Genomic DNA, 17,784 nt, shown 5'->3' with positions numbered 1-17,784 from the left:
ATTTAAGAAAGTCCTTGTACCCAGTTATTTTTGGGGTGGTGGAAGAGGAAAGGACAGAAAATAAGAGTCAACCACACCCTGATCCAGGCTTAGGAGTCTACCTTCCTCTTATATAAAATTCACCACAGCATCAGATGGGTGGAGACACCACTGCATTTTGGGGCCACAGTCTTAGCCAAATTAGTGAAGTTATCTTAGATATCAAAATTGACCTAAAAAATTACTCATACATAAGAAGCAACAATCAGTGAAGGGGCTTCAACTTTGTGAATGGTCAATCAATAGACATCAATAGACAAATTTATTTGGGGCAACAAACATAACTTCTGATAATCTATTTTACTCCTATAAAGCAAGGGATCTGTTATTCTGTGCAGTAGAGGAGTCTCAGTTGCTAAATATGGGTAGGGAATGAAGTTTACTTGTTAGATGACAGCAGATACCACTTTATTTGTGATAGAAATTTATTCCCAGATAGAGTTGTCAATTTAGTAGATGCTGAATTGTTGCCATGATCAAGATGAGTGCCTATTTCTTAATAAAACCTTGTGTTGGGTGAGCAAAGCAGTGGCCTTTACCTCAGGCACTTCATTAATTGAACAACCAACTGATAATGAACCGTTACATCACTATTGCTTAAATAATGCTGTTATACTGAGGGAATGTAAAGAAGCATTGTTTGGGTGCTGGAATATACTTGGGCCCAGAAATACTTTAGTAGTTATTTGCTATGTGAAAAGATCTTTTTATTTGAAAACCAATATTTTAGGGATATTTCTATTTTCTGATTCTATACTTCTCATTGGAGGATTTTTCAGTAGATTTAATAGTTATATAATCCCATTTTGTCTTCTCCTTTCTAATAATCCAAACAATTTGGGTGATAGGCAGGCCTGGCTTGATTGAATTGTCTTCCCTAGGTCACACTTTCACATCTCATTTAGAATTCTTTCTGTACCACTCTAATGTTAAACCAGCCTAATCTCTGTTAACTTCAGTTAAATAGGGTAACTAGCACAAGAATTGTAATATTGAAAAAGTGGCTTAAACAAGAGACCAATATGACTTCTGTTGAAAGGAAGTATATCAATTTGGAGAACTGCTGGTGCAGTTCCTCAGGGAATTGTCTTAGGAGAAGTATTTGATCTCTTCATTAATGTCTTTGATACAAATACTGGGAGTGTGCTAATGAAATTTTTCAGATGACAAAAAACTTTGGTAGAGTTGCCCATACTGAGAAGAACTGGAATTTCATACAGGAAGAATTAGATGACCTTGACGACTGTAGTAATAGAAGCAAGATGAAATTTAATAGTACAAAGTGTAAGGTCATGCACTCAGGGACTAATAACAAGAATTTCTGCTATAAGCTGGGAGCTCATCAGTTGGAAATGGTACAGGAGGAGAAAGACTCACATTTAATCAGTCAATCACATAATGATTATCACTACCAGGGTGAAGCTGCCATGAAAAAGGAAAGTGTAATCTTAGGATGTGCTGGGATGTTTTCTAGTCCTGGTAGAGAGCTCCACTTCCACATGGTCCTGGCAAGACTGCCTCTGGAACAGGGCATACAAATCTGTTGCAAGGTAGCTCATTCAAACCAAAAGTACTTCAGAGAAAGAGAAAAGAGATGTTGAGAACCTCGGGGGACACCTGAAAAGCACCATAACTTCTTTTGCTGAGGAGTCCCACCATAGTCCATTGAAGGCTTTCAGTGAAACTTTTTTAAACAGTACTTTAAGCAGTGGTTCAGTGGGAGTTCTTTGTGCCAGCAGCCATGTTCAGCTAGTGTCCTGCAGCATACAACTGTTTTCCAACAATGCAAAAGCACATCAGTAAGCATATAAATAACAATTTAGGATAACTTATTTGTATAGATATTGTGAAGAAAACATCAGTGATGGTAAAATATGAACATATTCATAAAACTCTGCACCTTCAAGTAAATACCTTCAATTAAAATTTCTTAGAAGCACTGAAGAAATCAATTAGGAGATAATAGGAAAAGTTCTCTATTTTACTCTTCATAGTTGCGTAAGGACAGCTACTGATGAACCTATGCAAAGTACAACAATTTCAAAGTGCACAGCAACCACAAAATAAAATTTTACACCAAGACTGTAATGAGAATAACCTACAACAACTCACTCCTTGTCTTTCTAACTGTGTATGAATGAATGAAGCAGATTTCTTTGAAAATCCTTTGCCCAATGGACTCAGTTAGACCCACATTAAGAGGCAGGAAAACAGTGGCATATTCGTACCATGGCTTTAGGCATGTTCAAACAATCTAATTTCGTTAAATCAGATGTTCTTCCTCAATTTTTTCTTTAAAAAACAAACAGCTGACAGTTTCATTTCTTGGATGCACAAAATATTTCCTTGCATAGAAAAAATCGGGATTTGGGAATCACACAGAATTCTTGCTTCTGGAATGGTTATGCCAAAAAATTACCTATTCAAACTAGTGGAATTCTAGGTTTTTCAATGCAATTATTACTTTTTATGATTATACAAATAGGAAGGTTTGAAGGATCAAGTAAGCCAACAAAAGGGAAAATAAATGTAAGATGAAATCTGAAAGGCCCTGTTTTGAGGATGAAAGAGTCCAGTTGAACATCCTTTGTTTGTAGATGGTAGATGAGAAGATCTGAAACACCATGTGTGGAAAGACTTACTTTCAGATCTGAGACACATGTTTAAAGACACATTTTCAAACACACACATTTTTAAAAAAATCTTCAAATGTTAGACTACAGATATAACTCCAGTGTAGAAAGATACTGTTGTCCTAGATTTATGAGACAGTATAAAATATGGAAAATATACAGAAAATGACATGTTGTAATGATTTCAAAGAACCCATGGGAAATGTGCAGTGGTCCACTTAACACCATTTTTCTTCTTCAAGTAAAAACACAGCATAGATTTCCTAGTGTTATTTTTAAGCAGTTGCTATGTTTTTCTGATTAAGGATCTCACACTTAGTCCTGAATCAATTAGAATTTTTTTATGATATATGTTAACCTTTTTCTTTTATTTTTATGGAAATATGCTTGTAAGACTAATTTCATTCTTTGTCACCTCTGTATTTTCTGCTACTGCTACACTGTAGCAGAAAGATTTTTAGACTGGGAGAAAGGAAATTATATATAGCAAGCAATTAAGACCTAGAATTTTCAAGCTGTCATGGTAGGTTATGGAAGAAATTGTATCTTACCAGTATATAATGTCATTTCTCTGTAGTCCCACTGCCTATAATCCACTGCAAAAATAAATAAAATCCTGAAGCAATTCTTTCCCTCCATTAGTTTGCCACCTCACTGTTGCAGAATGCAGAGGCAGAATTATAGTAGCTGGTATATAAATATGAGCATCCATTCCTACATTTTACTTTTAACTTTTAGCAAGGGACAAATTATTGTTGTCTCTGCATCAGGTAGGTTGCTGAGAGCTTGTAGGACTATGACAACCATCTCAGGAGCTGTACATCTAAAAGCAACATTGTGACTTCTGGAAAAAGCATGTAGTATTATCTTTCACAAAGATTTGGCTGCCTGGACATAAAAAAAAAGCTTGGAAAATGACAAAATTAATATGATGGAGTTGTTATATATTTCAGAACATAAACTTGTAGAGAACATGATGGATTACAGCTACTACTGAATGCACAGGACAAAATAAAAGTGTCAGCATCTATGAGGCAACAAGAACAGTGTGTACAGTGTTTCCAGAAGATATTAGGGCTCATGTTCTTAACCATAGCAGGAAGAAAGCAATATCATTCTGGGTAGCAGTTTGTATAGACAAAACTGGGTTAGTAAGCACTGCAAAGATAGACCAGCATAAGGCAAAATAAATTGATGATGAAAAATGGGTTCTCAAAACAAGGTAGGCACCTAAATAAAGCTACATAGAACATATAGACTGTAAAGGGTTAAGGCAACTCGATAGACCAGTGTCTGTCATGTCAGGGGCTGGGCAGGGTAGTCATACACAGCAGAACAAGCTAAAATGGCATTAAGAGAAGAAAGTGCACATGGGAAAATGGATTGTTAGCTTTGAAATGGACAAACAAAAAACCAAGCAATGACAAAAAACCCACCCAAGTTTTCTTAGTCAAAAAACCTTCCAGCCCCACACCTAGAGTGAAACCAGTGAAACTGCCAGAAACTACCAAAACTTGCAGAAACTACAAGAAAGAAGGTGAGGGATTTATTACAAGGGCATGTACTGATAGGACAAGGCATAATGGCTTTAAACTGAAAAGGAGTAGCTTTAGACTACACATAGAGAAGAAATTCCATTCTGTGAGTGTGGTGAGATATTGAAACAAATTTCCCAGAGAAGCTGTGAACACCCCATCCCTGGAAGTGTTCAAGGTGAGGTTGAATGGGGCTTGGAGCAACCAGGGTTAGTGAAAGTTGTCCCTGCCCATGGCAGGGGCTGGAAATAGATGATCTTTAAGTTCCCTTCCAAACCATTCTATGATTATATGATTAAATCAGCAGAACCTTTTATGTCACCACTGACAAAAGCAACAACAGAAGTAGGCTGTAGGCTCAGAAAAATTTCCTGAGTTTGTTTATACCAAAACAAATGAAGTACACAGAAGTGTTGGGAGAAGGGGAAGTCAAGATTCTGTCCACCAACATTTGCAAAGAGGAAGACTTTGGGCAAAAATAATGGACAGCATACACAGGTAAACTGCTGATGAAAAGAAGCAAAAAAAAAAAAAAAAAAAATCAGGAAATAAAAAAATGAAGGAAGTTTCTGAAGTGTAAAGTGGGATGTTCAAAGATTTTTTCCAGTGGTGTGAGTTGACAAAGAGAGCATAAATGAGGGAGAGCACTCAGAACACAGACTGGGGTGCAAAACAATTTAAAAAGACGATTTCAAGAAATTCTAAATTTACGGAAGCAAGGAGGAGAATATGAAATATATCCACAAACACACACACACACACACATATATATATATATCTGTATATATTTGTATCAGTACCAGCTAATTCTACAGACAGAGATGCCTATGTTCTGTGTTGACAGACATTCAGTATGCTCATGTCCTGACTGCAAACAGATGTAATAACATCATCTTTAAAAGCAGTAGAAGTATTAGTGACTGTGACTAGAAGCTCTAATCTCATTCTGATTTTTCTAAGTTAAAGTCATGCAGTTTAAAATTTTAAAATTAATTTAGTTTTAGTAATTGCTTTGAGAAGTTTGTAATACTTGTGGAGATTTGACGTTCCCCTGTGAAATCAATGGACATGTTACCAATAGCGTAAAAAAATCAAAATTAATAAAAGCAAACTGTGTTGCTAAAGTGAAGTCACCAATTGAAAAAAAAATTATTTCTGTTACTTTTCAGTGGTTTACAGTGGTTGCTCTAATCTACTATGTTAATTTGTTGACACTATATAATAAACTCTTTTTACAGTTTTTTGTCAAAATCTAAAAACATGCAACACTCACGACCAGATCATACTACATAACCTGTACAAATGTCTTCTAGCAAATGTGAAAATGGTTTTATATGAATCCACCGGATTTGATTTATGTGAAGATAGCTGTGATGAACTGGTTAGAATAGACTTCTAAATTTTAAAAAGCTTATTTTTCCCCTCATTCTATAGGATATGACTTTAACTAAGGCACGTAAATATGCTTTTTTAAGTGATGTGGAATGCAATTCAGAATGCCTACAGGCAAATTTTCAGCAAGGAAAAAAAAGCATCTGAAATGTATCTTAAATATGTCTTTAAAAATACATTAGTGTCACAGAAATCTTTTCATTTCCACATAGGAATTATGATGCTTACTTTGTCTTTATAACTGTAGCTCTGGAGTGCTGTAAATACAGAGACCAATATGTAAGTTCTCAAAATTATTAATTTTCACCAATCTCCTTTTTAAGAACTAGAGCTTACTTGTTTTTATTTCTTCAAGAACAAGTCCTAGATATTAATTTGATTTATATTTTATGAATGTGTTAGAAGTTTCAATTTAGAAGATATTGTCTCTATACTACGAGAATTCAGCAAAGTATTACAATTACTAACTTATTGGCAGCATTGTTTCACATTTAATCAAAGAGTACACTTGTCAGCTGCAAAAGAAAAAATTTCAGTGCAGCTTTTAAAAACATGTCTCAGTAGTTGAAATTAAAGATCTTTTAAACATATTAACATTTTACTAAGTTTGACCTAATAAGAATAAAATTTAGGGTACATTTTAAGAATCTGGCTTTTATTTCTTATATATGTTAACGAGCATTACTGAGGTTGCTGTGATAACTTGTCAGTTTTTCCTTAATGGTCATATAAAGCTTTCATAAATGGACAGCATGAATTAGACCTTCCCGTGGGCAACTTGAACTCAAGTAGAGATTTTTATTAAGGGTTTTTTAATTGAATGAACAATTTTAATTTTTTAAAGAAGAATAGTTGTTTTTCTTCACGTTCTTTACCCCATTTAGCTTCTCTGATCCTGAGGTGTTACTTAAGGGCATAATTAGTAAACATTTGGGGCTAATGCCAAAATATTAGAGATTCAAAGCCATGATTATACCTTCCTTTTTAGCTAAGCTTTATTTTGCTTCCATGACCATGAAGACTGTAAGAGACATTTCAATTTTGAAAGTTTTCAGAAATATGATAATTAAAGCAAAATCATACATTTTTGCATTAAAAATTCAAGGCATGTTAGTACAAAACTCAAATTTTTTCTCTATGATACATGAACAAGATTGTGTTTGACTTTGTTGTTATGATGGTAGTGAATTTCTTTGAAAAGTGTCTTAAGCTGATGAGTAAATTCTCTGTTTCTGCTTTCAAGAATAATACCCTATGCCAGTGTCCTTTCTGATCATTGCAAACCCCAATCTATAGCACAGGACATGGGAATCAGTAGGAAGAAAAACATGGCAGGAGAAATCATATCTAACAAGTGAACCACCCAAGGTATCTTCTTCATATTTCCAGATATTTTCAAGAACAGCAGAGTCAAGTCCACTCATCTATGCACTTGCATCTCAAAGCAGAGAACCCACTCAATGAAGATATCACTGAGATTATTAATAGTAATAGTAAATATTTCTGGCATGCTTCCTAGTCAATGTGGTATGAAAAAATCTTCTCATCACCACCAATAAACCAACATGTATGTGCTGTTTACAGTAATGACAAAACGAAGGTGAAGTTGAAATTGCCAAGGTTATTTCATAGGAGTGATGGAGACAGTGGAAGTTCATAGCAGTTGATCCCATATTCATATTTTATACTATAAAAGAGTCTAAAATTATTGGTAAATGGGGTAAGAAGTGATAGCTTTTCCTGAGTAAAAAATAAACAAAATAGTTTATTCCAGCAAGGTCTGTATTGATGATCTGTTAAATTAGAAAAAAAAAAAAAAACCTCGCTACTAAGAAAAAACTGCTGTTTTATGAAAAAATTTTTATGGCCAGGATGCATCTCCACTCTGATTTAATGTAGATTGCATCTAATTGTGCTGAAGTTTCTGCTGAAGTTTCTGTTGAATACCATAGCTTTCACTTCCTGCAATAAAACACAGAATATTGTCCTTATGCACTCCTGGGAGAGAGCTGGGACACCACTGTTCTTTCTGCTATTCTGCTTGCACCAAACCCAGAGATTATCGTTAGAATGGAATTCAAATAGTCCCTCTTTATCTACCTACTTACCTATTTTTGCCATGTGAGTGGACTGAATGTGTGTAGATAATACCCCTAAGGTCTTTTGAGTGATTTGAATAACAGTCTAGAAGCAAATATTCTTATTTTTATCAGGCCATTATAGCCTATATGCACAATTTGTTGGACTTCTTAGGAGGAGAGTCCATGGCTTGGCAATGGTGGACCTTAATCCTTATCAGCTACTTTACATTCATTGACATGTATGAGCAAAAAGGAAGTCACTAAATTTAAATTTCCAAAGCATCAATACTCTGATCCTTATTCCTTACTGGAAAATAGTTTATTAACTTTGTCACATTTTGTTGTAGCATGAATTTAAGAAATACAAATTCTTCTTCCAACTTATAAAAAGAGAACTGTCCTGAAGAGTATTCAACTGGAGGGCTTTCTTAGAGATCAGTGATACATAAGGAAATTCAAAATTTCATATGAGTTAACTGTGAGTGGTATGCAGAGGCAGAAGGCAACTTGGCATGAAGTGAAGGAGCAAAAAGAAAGCAGAGGAAGAAGAGAAGGAATTGGGATGTTCTACAAATTCAGAGAGTATTTGGAAACTCTTGAGGGCCTCTATGTGCCCCTTAGACACTCAGAACATCCATTTATTCCACTATGCTAAAACATGTCCTCATTCTGAAACAGCTTCCTTTTAAGTCAGTGGACCTCTAAATATTGACATAAATATATATATATATATAATTCAAAGGTAAATGATAGCATTTGTTTTCAAATTGCTTGGGCATAACATCATAAATATTGCTTATAGCATTATTTTATTGAAAGTCGTCCCATCAGCTTCTGCCTAGTCTTACTGTAGGTTATTCAAGCTTTCCTTGAAATCTCATCTAAAAAAATTCTTATATTAATGATCTATTAATAGGTTATCATTTAAAATAAGTCATAATTATTAAAATGAAAGACGAAGCCTAAACAATTGTTTTGAAAAATATTTCATTTATTGCATTCCATGTGGCTATTTAAGTTAGAACTTATATAGTCACAGAGTAAATTGCAAGTGTAGTAGTCTGTTTTATCATTCTCATGAAAACCATACCAAAACTTCTAAATTAAACTTTCCCTGAGATTTCTGACTTCTGATGCTAAAGCCGCTTTTACAAATGTTTCTTCAAAGCTTTATAATATACTAAATATATGAGATATTTGAGTGATATATTGTCACCATGCCTACATAATTTTGTTTAAGGACTAAGAAACTAGATGCAGACTCTTCTGTACACTAAGGAAACTGCTCAGTGTGCAGAGGTTTGAGTCACATGATTCCCATTAATTTTAATGGGAGTTACATAGGAAAATCTGTGTGCTGAAATTAATGCGAAGCTAATATGAATAGAATTTACTCTTCCTGACTTTGCTTTCTGAATTTTTGCGTCTGGATACCTACACTTCTGTAAAGATCCTGGAGGAAGGCAAGGATGGAGCAGCATAACGTGATTAAACCGAAAGCATTCAGAGTTTAAGTGGTCTACAGTGTGTGTTCCAAGGTAGGAAATAAGTAATCAGTATAAAATGGGATCACATCTAGTTTTGATATGATAGTCTCTTAAAAATCTCCTTTGAAAGCATAACTTTATTTGTCATAGTGTTGTACACATTACACATATTTTTTAATCGTGTAAAAATATATATTTGTATTGAAGTCAGACACTTCAATTAAGTATATTAAAATTATTATTATTATTATTATTATCATCTTCATCATCATCATTATTATATTATTATTATATTATATTATTATTATATTACAGTGAACAACAACAAGTACTCAGGATGTGCTTAGAGTTTGGGTTAAATTTTAGTTAAAATGTAATTGCTGGATTTCTGAGAATTTCAAACTGAAATTAATTGAATCTGAATCTGTTTTATATGCTTAAGAAAGGGAAGAAAATAAAAACAGACAAATGCTTAGGAGGACAATTAGGACACATTAAAAAGTTAGGATATGTGGAAAGAAATAGTTAAGTGCTTAGCTTTGGATTCCGTTCCTGCCACCAGTACATCTACAGAAATCAGTGGAACTAAACATGGTTATGAATAAAAGAGGCATCTAGTATGAAAAAAGATCAAAATAATTTCTTAATCTTACTCAGGTCTCAACCTATTGACTTAAATTGTGAACATCGAATATGCTTTGAGAGTAGTTTGCCAAATATACCATCCAAGTGCAGTTTTTTGGCAGGATTTTATGCAGCTTGTATTTATTAGATAGGCAGCTATTTGAGTTGATTAGCTACAAACATTTCATGAAAAAGAAATAATTGCTCATTCACTATAAATACATGTAGTTTTCTTCACCACTTGCTGACGCAGCTTCATTTGTGGTCTGAGAGTTGAAGTCATATGGGTTTTTCATATTCTTGTTTTAATTTACAACATTGGGAGGAGTAAGAGCAACAATCTGTTGTAGCTTGTCCTTGTTCTGTTGCCCTGCTCCTGAGTACAGAGGCTAGAGAATCCCTCTGCTGTCTAGTCACTAGCAGACTCTCCTTTGGAGAGTTAGGAAAGGAGGAGACAGCAGTGATACCTGATACACTAAATACACACAGCTGGCAAATAACTTAGTGACTGGTGCCAAATCACATGAGTAAACCTGCACCCAAAACAGGACTTAGCAGAGACTGGGGAGTGGGCTGCCTTCTTGACTCTCTCCCCCCAAGCAACCCATGAAAACTGAGCTCATCGATGCTTTTCCCTGAGTTTTTAATTCAGCAGAACTGAATGTGAGCTTGTGGAGAGCTCTTTGAATGCTGGGCATCTACAAGAAACAAAAATTACAACTGACATAAGTTTTTACGGGTGTGATTAAAAGATCATGGTCCAGAATTTCATACTAACACTGGGACTATAACTGTTTTACTGGTTTCTTTTTCAGCTTACTAATATTCCCAGGTAGTGTTCTGATCTGGAATATAGTTAGAACATGGCCATGGCCTAGAAGTAATGAGAAGGAAACAGAAAATAACTTGGCCCTCAGCACGTAGCTAATGAGTCCATCCTTCCAAAAATGTTTCTCTTTACAGGGGGAAATTTGGTTTTATTATTGCCCCTGTTGCTTCTTCAGGATGCATTGGAAAGGCTCCTATTTCAACTCTGGCTGGCCTCCGTGCTTCTAAAAAGTAATATTTACAGATCTTTTTCTTCTCTGAATATCACCTGAGTGTGAAAAGCTTGAAACTTTCATACTTCATATGAAAGGTTATTGAAAACAAGTGGCAGAGAGCTGGAGAGACAAGAACTATGAACCTGGAGAAAATACCAGTTACATAGATTTAGAGAGATGGGCACTGTCACAGTATCAACCACAGTGAAATAATTAATGCAATTCACATTTGAAGAAAGAACATACTCAGAAATACAATTACACATGTAATAAATTGCATCAGACATATAGGAGAAAACCAAACTTATCAAAATCTAAAACCATTTAATGCCATGTGAAAAATATGGTTTGGTATGAAGTTTGTCCTTATTGTGTCCCAAGAACCCACAGCTACTTAGAAATCTATCTTCATTTCAGTATTTTCAGAGAATTCCTTTCAGATAAATATTTAATAGAACAGACTTTACTGTAATTAACAGATTAAAATGTGCAGAATTTGTTGAAGAAGATTTCACAGAATAAGATCAAATAATAACAAATGTCAATGCATATCATCCATGCACATACCTAATTCAGGATCTGTTGCAGGAAAGGAATACATAGGGAGCAAAACAAGGTACGCTTCATATTTAACAATACATTCACTGTCAGAAAAATTCTTGGAAGATAATAGAAGCAACCCTTAACAAAAGTAGGGTTTTGCAAGTAGTAGAAGCTCTGACAATATGTATATATACATTTCATAGTAAAGTTTTGGAAGATGGTGCATAACTTGTAGAAAACATACAGAAGCAACCTAAATAGAAAAAAAAATTCAAAGATGCAAGCAGCTGAGTGCCAGCAAAAAAAAAAAAAAAAAAATCAGATTACAAAATTTAAAAAGAGGAGGGGATTACACGAGAGAATGGGATGAATGGGATTTAATCTATGACCTGAAGAAATATGGTTGGATTTTTAACAGACCATTTTTTATAACTTACTCAATCAACTCTTCTAAACTGAGGACATCTTAGCAGAAAGTTTATCTGCCAGTTACTACTTTCACTGCCTAGTGTAAACTGCTGCATCCCTCCTCTCCAGTGACACACAGCAACAACTGGTGAACGTTAAAGTACAGGCAGTCAAATACCATAACTGGGATTGTTAAAATGGAAAAATTTAGCTTATATGGCAGTTGATATGGTATCCAGCTACTGCACAAGCAAGTCATTAGCACTGTGTTTTAACAAAATGAGATTGTAATTAGGTGCCTTTGATTCTAAAGCAGAATGAGTTGCACATTTCTGGCTGCTTTTCCCAAAGCATGACATCAGAGTAATCAGCCGTAGACTGTCATTCTTTGCTCACCCCACATTATTGCTCCATTAGTAACTCACAACTACTCCCTGAGCAAGATGAGATTCTCAGTCATTAATGAGCAATAAATGTCTCTGCAAGGCTTGATAAGATTTCTTAGACACATATAGTATTTTTTGGTTTATTCCTGTTTTTCAATTTCACAAGCTGTCTCTGTGTCGAAGTCAGGTCTGGATCACTGTTGAGTTGTGGTTGCTTTGCCTCAGCAGGAATTAAGTGTTCCTTTGTAGTAGCTGTCTTGAATGGAATAGGACCATCAGAATAGCTTGCTTTCTGTCCACAACGTGGGCAGACTGTCTAGAGTATTGCACCAGCCCCAATTCCCTCCTGTTGCAGTGACCCCTGGGTCACTAGCTGCAGACAATGGGGGAACCCTCTTTCCTACACTGGGCTGTGGCCACTCCAGCCTGGCTGAAGGACTGGGAAATCTTACAGTCCTGAAATTTAGTTTAGATACCTGTAGCCCTTCTCTTGGGATCTGAGCATAGTCTTGTTGGCCATAGACTTCACCAAGAACTCTGTGCTTTGAATAATTATAGGATTGGGTCCAGAATCTGGAACTAGACATCTCAAAATGGAGATTTATGACTACATTCACCAGCTATTCCCCAAAATATGTGGTATTACTAGAGGACGTCACAAATGATGTGTGAAATGAGACACCTTTGCAGATTGGCAGCGCACAAAGAGGATGAAGAAAATGACATGTAATTATTACTGTGCTATTAGCTGTGATATTCAACTTACACAAAGACAGAAAAGTCCAATAAATCCAAAAGCTTTAGATTTGCTTTAAAAAGGATAAACTCCTTGGAAATTTCTTTCTAATAAATTTCATCAGAACACCCTTCCAGAAGAGAGAAGGGTACAAAGGAAGAAAGGGAGACATTTTAAATTAGTTGACTCATTTTAAAGTTTGCTCCCTCCTTTTTCTGTACTTGGAAAAATGCCAACACCTTTCAGGAACAATAACATTAAATACTGGGGGGTGAGAAAGAGGAAGGCTATGACAATACTGAAGTTTTAGGAGGATTCTGGATGTACCTCTATCTGTCAAAATAATAGATGCAGTGTTGTTGCTTTTACAGACAGAAATGAAAACAAGGTATGTCTGACAAAAGGTGGATTAAGAATTAATTAAGAATATTTATTTAATTTTGTGAATTTGGGTTTTGTGGCAAATTATAAAGCATAATCTGAGAGACAAACTGTTGGCAAACATCTTAAATACAACTGAGGAAAGTGCATGCACCAGTGTCTGGCATCAATCCTGTAAGCTCCTCAGAGGTAGTTCCAATAAATTCAGAAAGCCCTTACACATTTTGAGATAGATATGTCAGGCAAGTCAGAATCCTTCCAGTTCTGAAAGATGAACAGTATTATTTATATATGAAATGTTTTGAAATGAAGTTACATGTGCAGAGAAAATTGAAGAATATTAATCCTGAGAGTTTTGTCTGCTATGTGGCAAACAGATTTTTTTCACCTGTCCATTAGATGCTTTTCTTCTTTTTGTTTAATCGAGAAATGCATAATAAAAGTTTGTAAATGCTGCGTGATAATTTTATTAAGAAAATAAAAGGTCTGCTACATAGCATCAATGTACACAATTTCAATCAAGAGCTGGCTAGCAGATCATCAAAGGATACATTAAAAAGAAAATTAATATTGAATTGTTTCTAATTGTATCCAGCAGGCACCTTTACTAGGCCCAGTGCTATTCAGTATTCCCAGCAGTGACCCAGAGGTGCAAGTACAAATTACCATGCCAAGGATCTGAGGATGACAGAAGATTACTTAGTGAGTACATAATTATGAAACCAAGGAAGAGAAGATCTCTTTATCAGCTAGATCCATTGCAAGAGACAAGCATATTAGGAGACATGAATACATAGTTAAATATAATACAAATGGATTTCACCCCCCAAAAAATGGAGTACAGTGACATGGAGTGCCTCAACTCTACAAGGATTTAGGGGTCATAGTGGAGCACAACCCAACATGAGCTCCCACCATGAAGCTGCATGAGCAGAGACTGTAATCCTTGAATCCTGACGCAATTGTTGGAATAATTCCCAGAGATCTGTTGTCCATATTTTAATGAGAATGGTGGGAAAAAAATGGGAACATCACAAAATTGCACGTAAAATTAAGTTGAGAGGAGAAGAAAATTATTTACTTTGAAAGCATAAACTCAATGTCTTTGATTATCAGAAAAGAGGGCTGAGTATGACTTGATTAAAGTTTATAGATCATGCAAGAAAAGCCTCACACGCAGATTCTTTATCCTGAAGGGGAATGTAACAGCCACCCAACCACTTCCACCATCACCCCAAATAAACAAATAAATACATAAATAAATAAACAACACTGAAAAATCAGAAACAAAATAGTTTTTTACTAATGAAAATAAGTATTAAATCTATTGCCCCAAAATGAGGAATCATGCCTATTGACATATCTTCAAATCACGATACAAGTTAAAATTTCATCATAAATTACCTATTCCTTAGATAAATGATAATTTTATTGGACTTGATACCAAATGAATGAAATGGATAACATTTAAAGGTCTTAAACATACCCACAAACTAGTTGAATTTGGATTTCAGAAATCCAAAACAGAATAGAAGAAGAAATAAAATACAAATAAATTAAAATTATCTATTCAAAATTACACTGTCTGAAGATCTGTGGCCTGATTTGTGACTTTTGTTACAATTCTAAGTGAAGATCTCTGACTCTAAACCATATGCTCCACTGTGGTATGTATTGCACAACTATGGAAAATGTCTTAATGTAGGTATTTTTCATTCACATAAAATTGTCTGTAAGAATTTATATCCCAGCTGGTATGATGTTATACAGAAACAATATCATGTGTTGTTCTGCAAGTTGTGCATATGTTTAGTTTCTGAGGCCAAAAATCAGGATGTGGTTTGAAGAAAAGTGGGAGGAGTCAACTAGTAAAAGTGTTATACCATATGACAACCTCAAAAAAAAAAAAAAGAGCATATCATTTGGGAAAATATATAGCAGAAGCAGAGGCTGCCTTTACTGCAATAACCAGTGATCTGCTGTGCACATGTGCACATTCTCATACCACTGGAGTTTTAAAAGTATAGCATTGCAACCTGTTTTTGCATAGTTGGAACATCTGTAACAATACAGCAAAAATCACTTTTTTTGTGATGCAATCTGCTACTTTTTGCCAGCATTATTTATTCTGAATTTCAGTATATTAGATATATACCAAATTATTAAGACTTTTTATTTATTAGATAGTAGATATTTATTACTGTTATTAGTTTTATTATTATTATTATTATTTATCATATGGCTTTTCGTGTCTAAGACAGGAGACAGTGTGGTCATGTTCCACTGTAGAGAAGTACACTTGTAGGCTTGCTGCTGATCTAGTGAGGCTTCTGAGTAATTTCCTGCTAGAAGGTAATGGTCTGCAAGTCAACTCAGTGGTTTTTAAGGGTATCAGGATGATAGCACTCGTGATTAGGGAAGTGCCCAACCTGTAAATGATTTAACATGCCTTGTCCTCAGGTGAGTCATGCGTCTCCTTAAGTCCAAAAATATTTTACTGACAGACCTAATATAACCAATTGGAAACATTTTTTTGATCCTTAAATTAACAAACTAGGTCTCCTTGTGTATTTAACTTGGGTTAGAGATTCACAGTGCAGTGAAAGTAAACAGCTTCCATCTCAGAGCACACATAACACATTAATTAAAAAAAAAATCTTCAAAAGCAGTTTTTGTACATCTACTCTTGATACATAAGCCTGTTGAAATAGCAGGAAAAATAGGCTTTTTTTGAGGAAATCACAGGCATTGTAGCTCCCTGTTTTCTGTATTCATTTTTCGAAGTGTGTTGAAATTTTCAGGTTCCATATGGACACATTTAGTCACCTAAATTTCTCTATTGGGTTCAATCAGGGTTTTAGTAATTATTTTTTAATTGTATGTTTTCTGACTGTATGATTAATGAAAATAAATAATCACCAGATGGAATGAAATTCTGCTGCTTGAACTTATGCAAGTAATGCAGTTAAAGTAACTTGAAATAACAACACGTACAAATTAGTCATTTTCACAATTAAAACATAAGCCCTAAAGATGCTCCTATTTATTTAAATCACTCTGCATTTAATTAAAGACAGATAACAAATTGTTATCAAAGGTTAATCTCTTTTTGAGTCTTTAATTCACCAACAATTATAGCACATCCATTTTTATCATACAGTAATTATGGTTTCTTCTATTATAGGAGAGACTGATACATTTGGTGGCATCTTGTGAGTGTGTCAGTGATAAATGACAAGCATTTCATACACCTGTGCTTCAGCTGTGAGCTGGCACTTACCATTGGCAAAAATGCAGGTAACAGACACTATTGTCCCTTCACTGATAACCTAAAGAGAACAATGTTACATTCTTACTTTGGATATTAGGATAAAATATCTTAATTCTGTGTCTGCTTTGTTAATTTCCTTTCCTACCCTAAATGCTGAAAGTTTCAGACAGGAGTCAAACTATGGGGTTTCTTATGTCTCTAGCCTTATAAATTTGGGCCCTTGCTCCAGGCCAAAGCACATTTCAAGGCTGTTTGCAAGAGCACGGAACTACACTCGGGGTCAAGGTATAGGATATGCCAGAGGACAAATCTGCACAGTCCCATTGCATCGCTCTGTGGTGACAACCAGCCACACTAGAGCAGAGCTAAAGGCTGGCAACATGGGGCACAGGTCAGGAGACACCACCCTAGGCATACTCCTTTCCTGTTGTCAGAATTAATGTGATTACTACTGCCAGAATAAACTGTGGAGAGGCCATTTGCTTGTTGTATTTTATATTTACATAGGTTTTCTACATATTCCACTAATTTCCTGTTAATTTCATTTTCTGTATCATAAAATATGTACAGCCATACAATAACAGTTCTGTTTCTGTCAACAAAATTCTCTACAGGAGATTCACAACACAAGCTTTTTTTTTTTTTTTTTAATCTTGTTCTGGCAAGAAATAGTAATGAAATCAGTCTGCTTATCTAATGGGAAAGCCATGGCATTTAAGATGTTAGCCAGACAAAATGTTGCTGAAAGTTTAGTAGCTGAAATACTAAGATATGGGCCATACTAATTTCAAGGTTTTGTGAGGATGATGATGGGATCTCCTAAAGAAGCCTCTTTTATTCCCAGCAACTCTCATTTCTATCAGTCTCCAGAGACTTGCATGTTCAAGAGAGGATACCAAAAATCAGTCCATTAAACAGTTTAAAAAATAAAATATCAAAAAAACACCCCACTTAAACATTGCCTACACTGCCCTAGAGACCCATATCCTCCAGGATGTGTAGTCTAAACTTTTACTTTAAAAACATGAGGTCCAACAGGCAATTTTAAATACCCTATGAAACTCTTCTCTCTTTCACTGTGAAATTTCTAGAGACTGCACAACACTGAAAAAAGGGCATTATCATCTTCTATTTGCAGACAGGGCAACTAAGATTAAATGCCCAACACACTTCTGAAGTAGCAGCAAAGAGCAGGCCCTGGGTTGTTCTTTCAAGCTACCCTAAC

Source organism: Anomalospiza imberbis, chromosome 1, assembly GCF_031753505.1.
Source record: "Anomalospiza imberbis isolate Cuckoo-Finch-1a 21T00152 chromosome 1, ASM3175350v1, whole genome shotgun sequence".
In the NCBI taxonomy this organism is placed as follows: Eukaryota; Metazoa; Chordata; class Aves; order Passeriformes; family Viduidae; genus Anomalospiza; species Anomalospiza imberbis.
Note: the sequence above shows the minus strand (reverse complement) of the source record.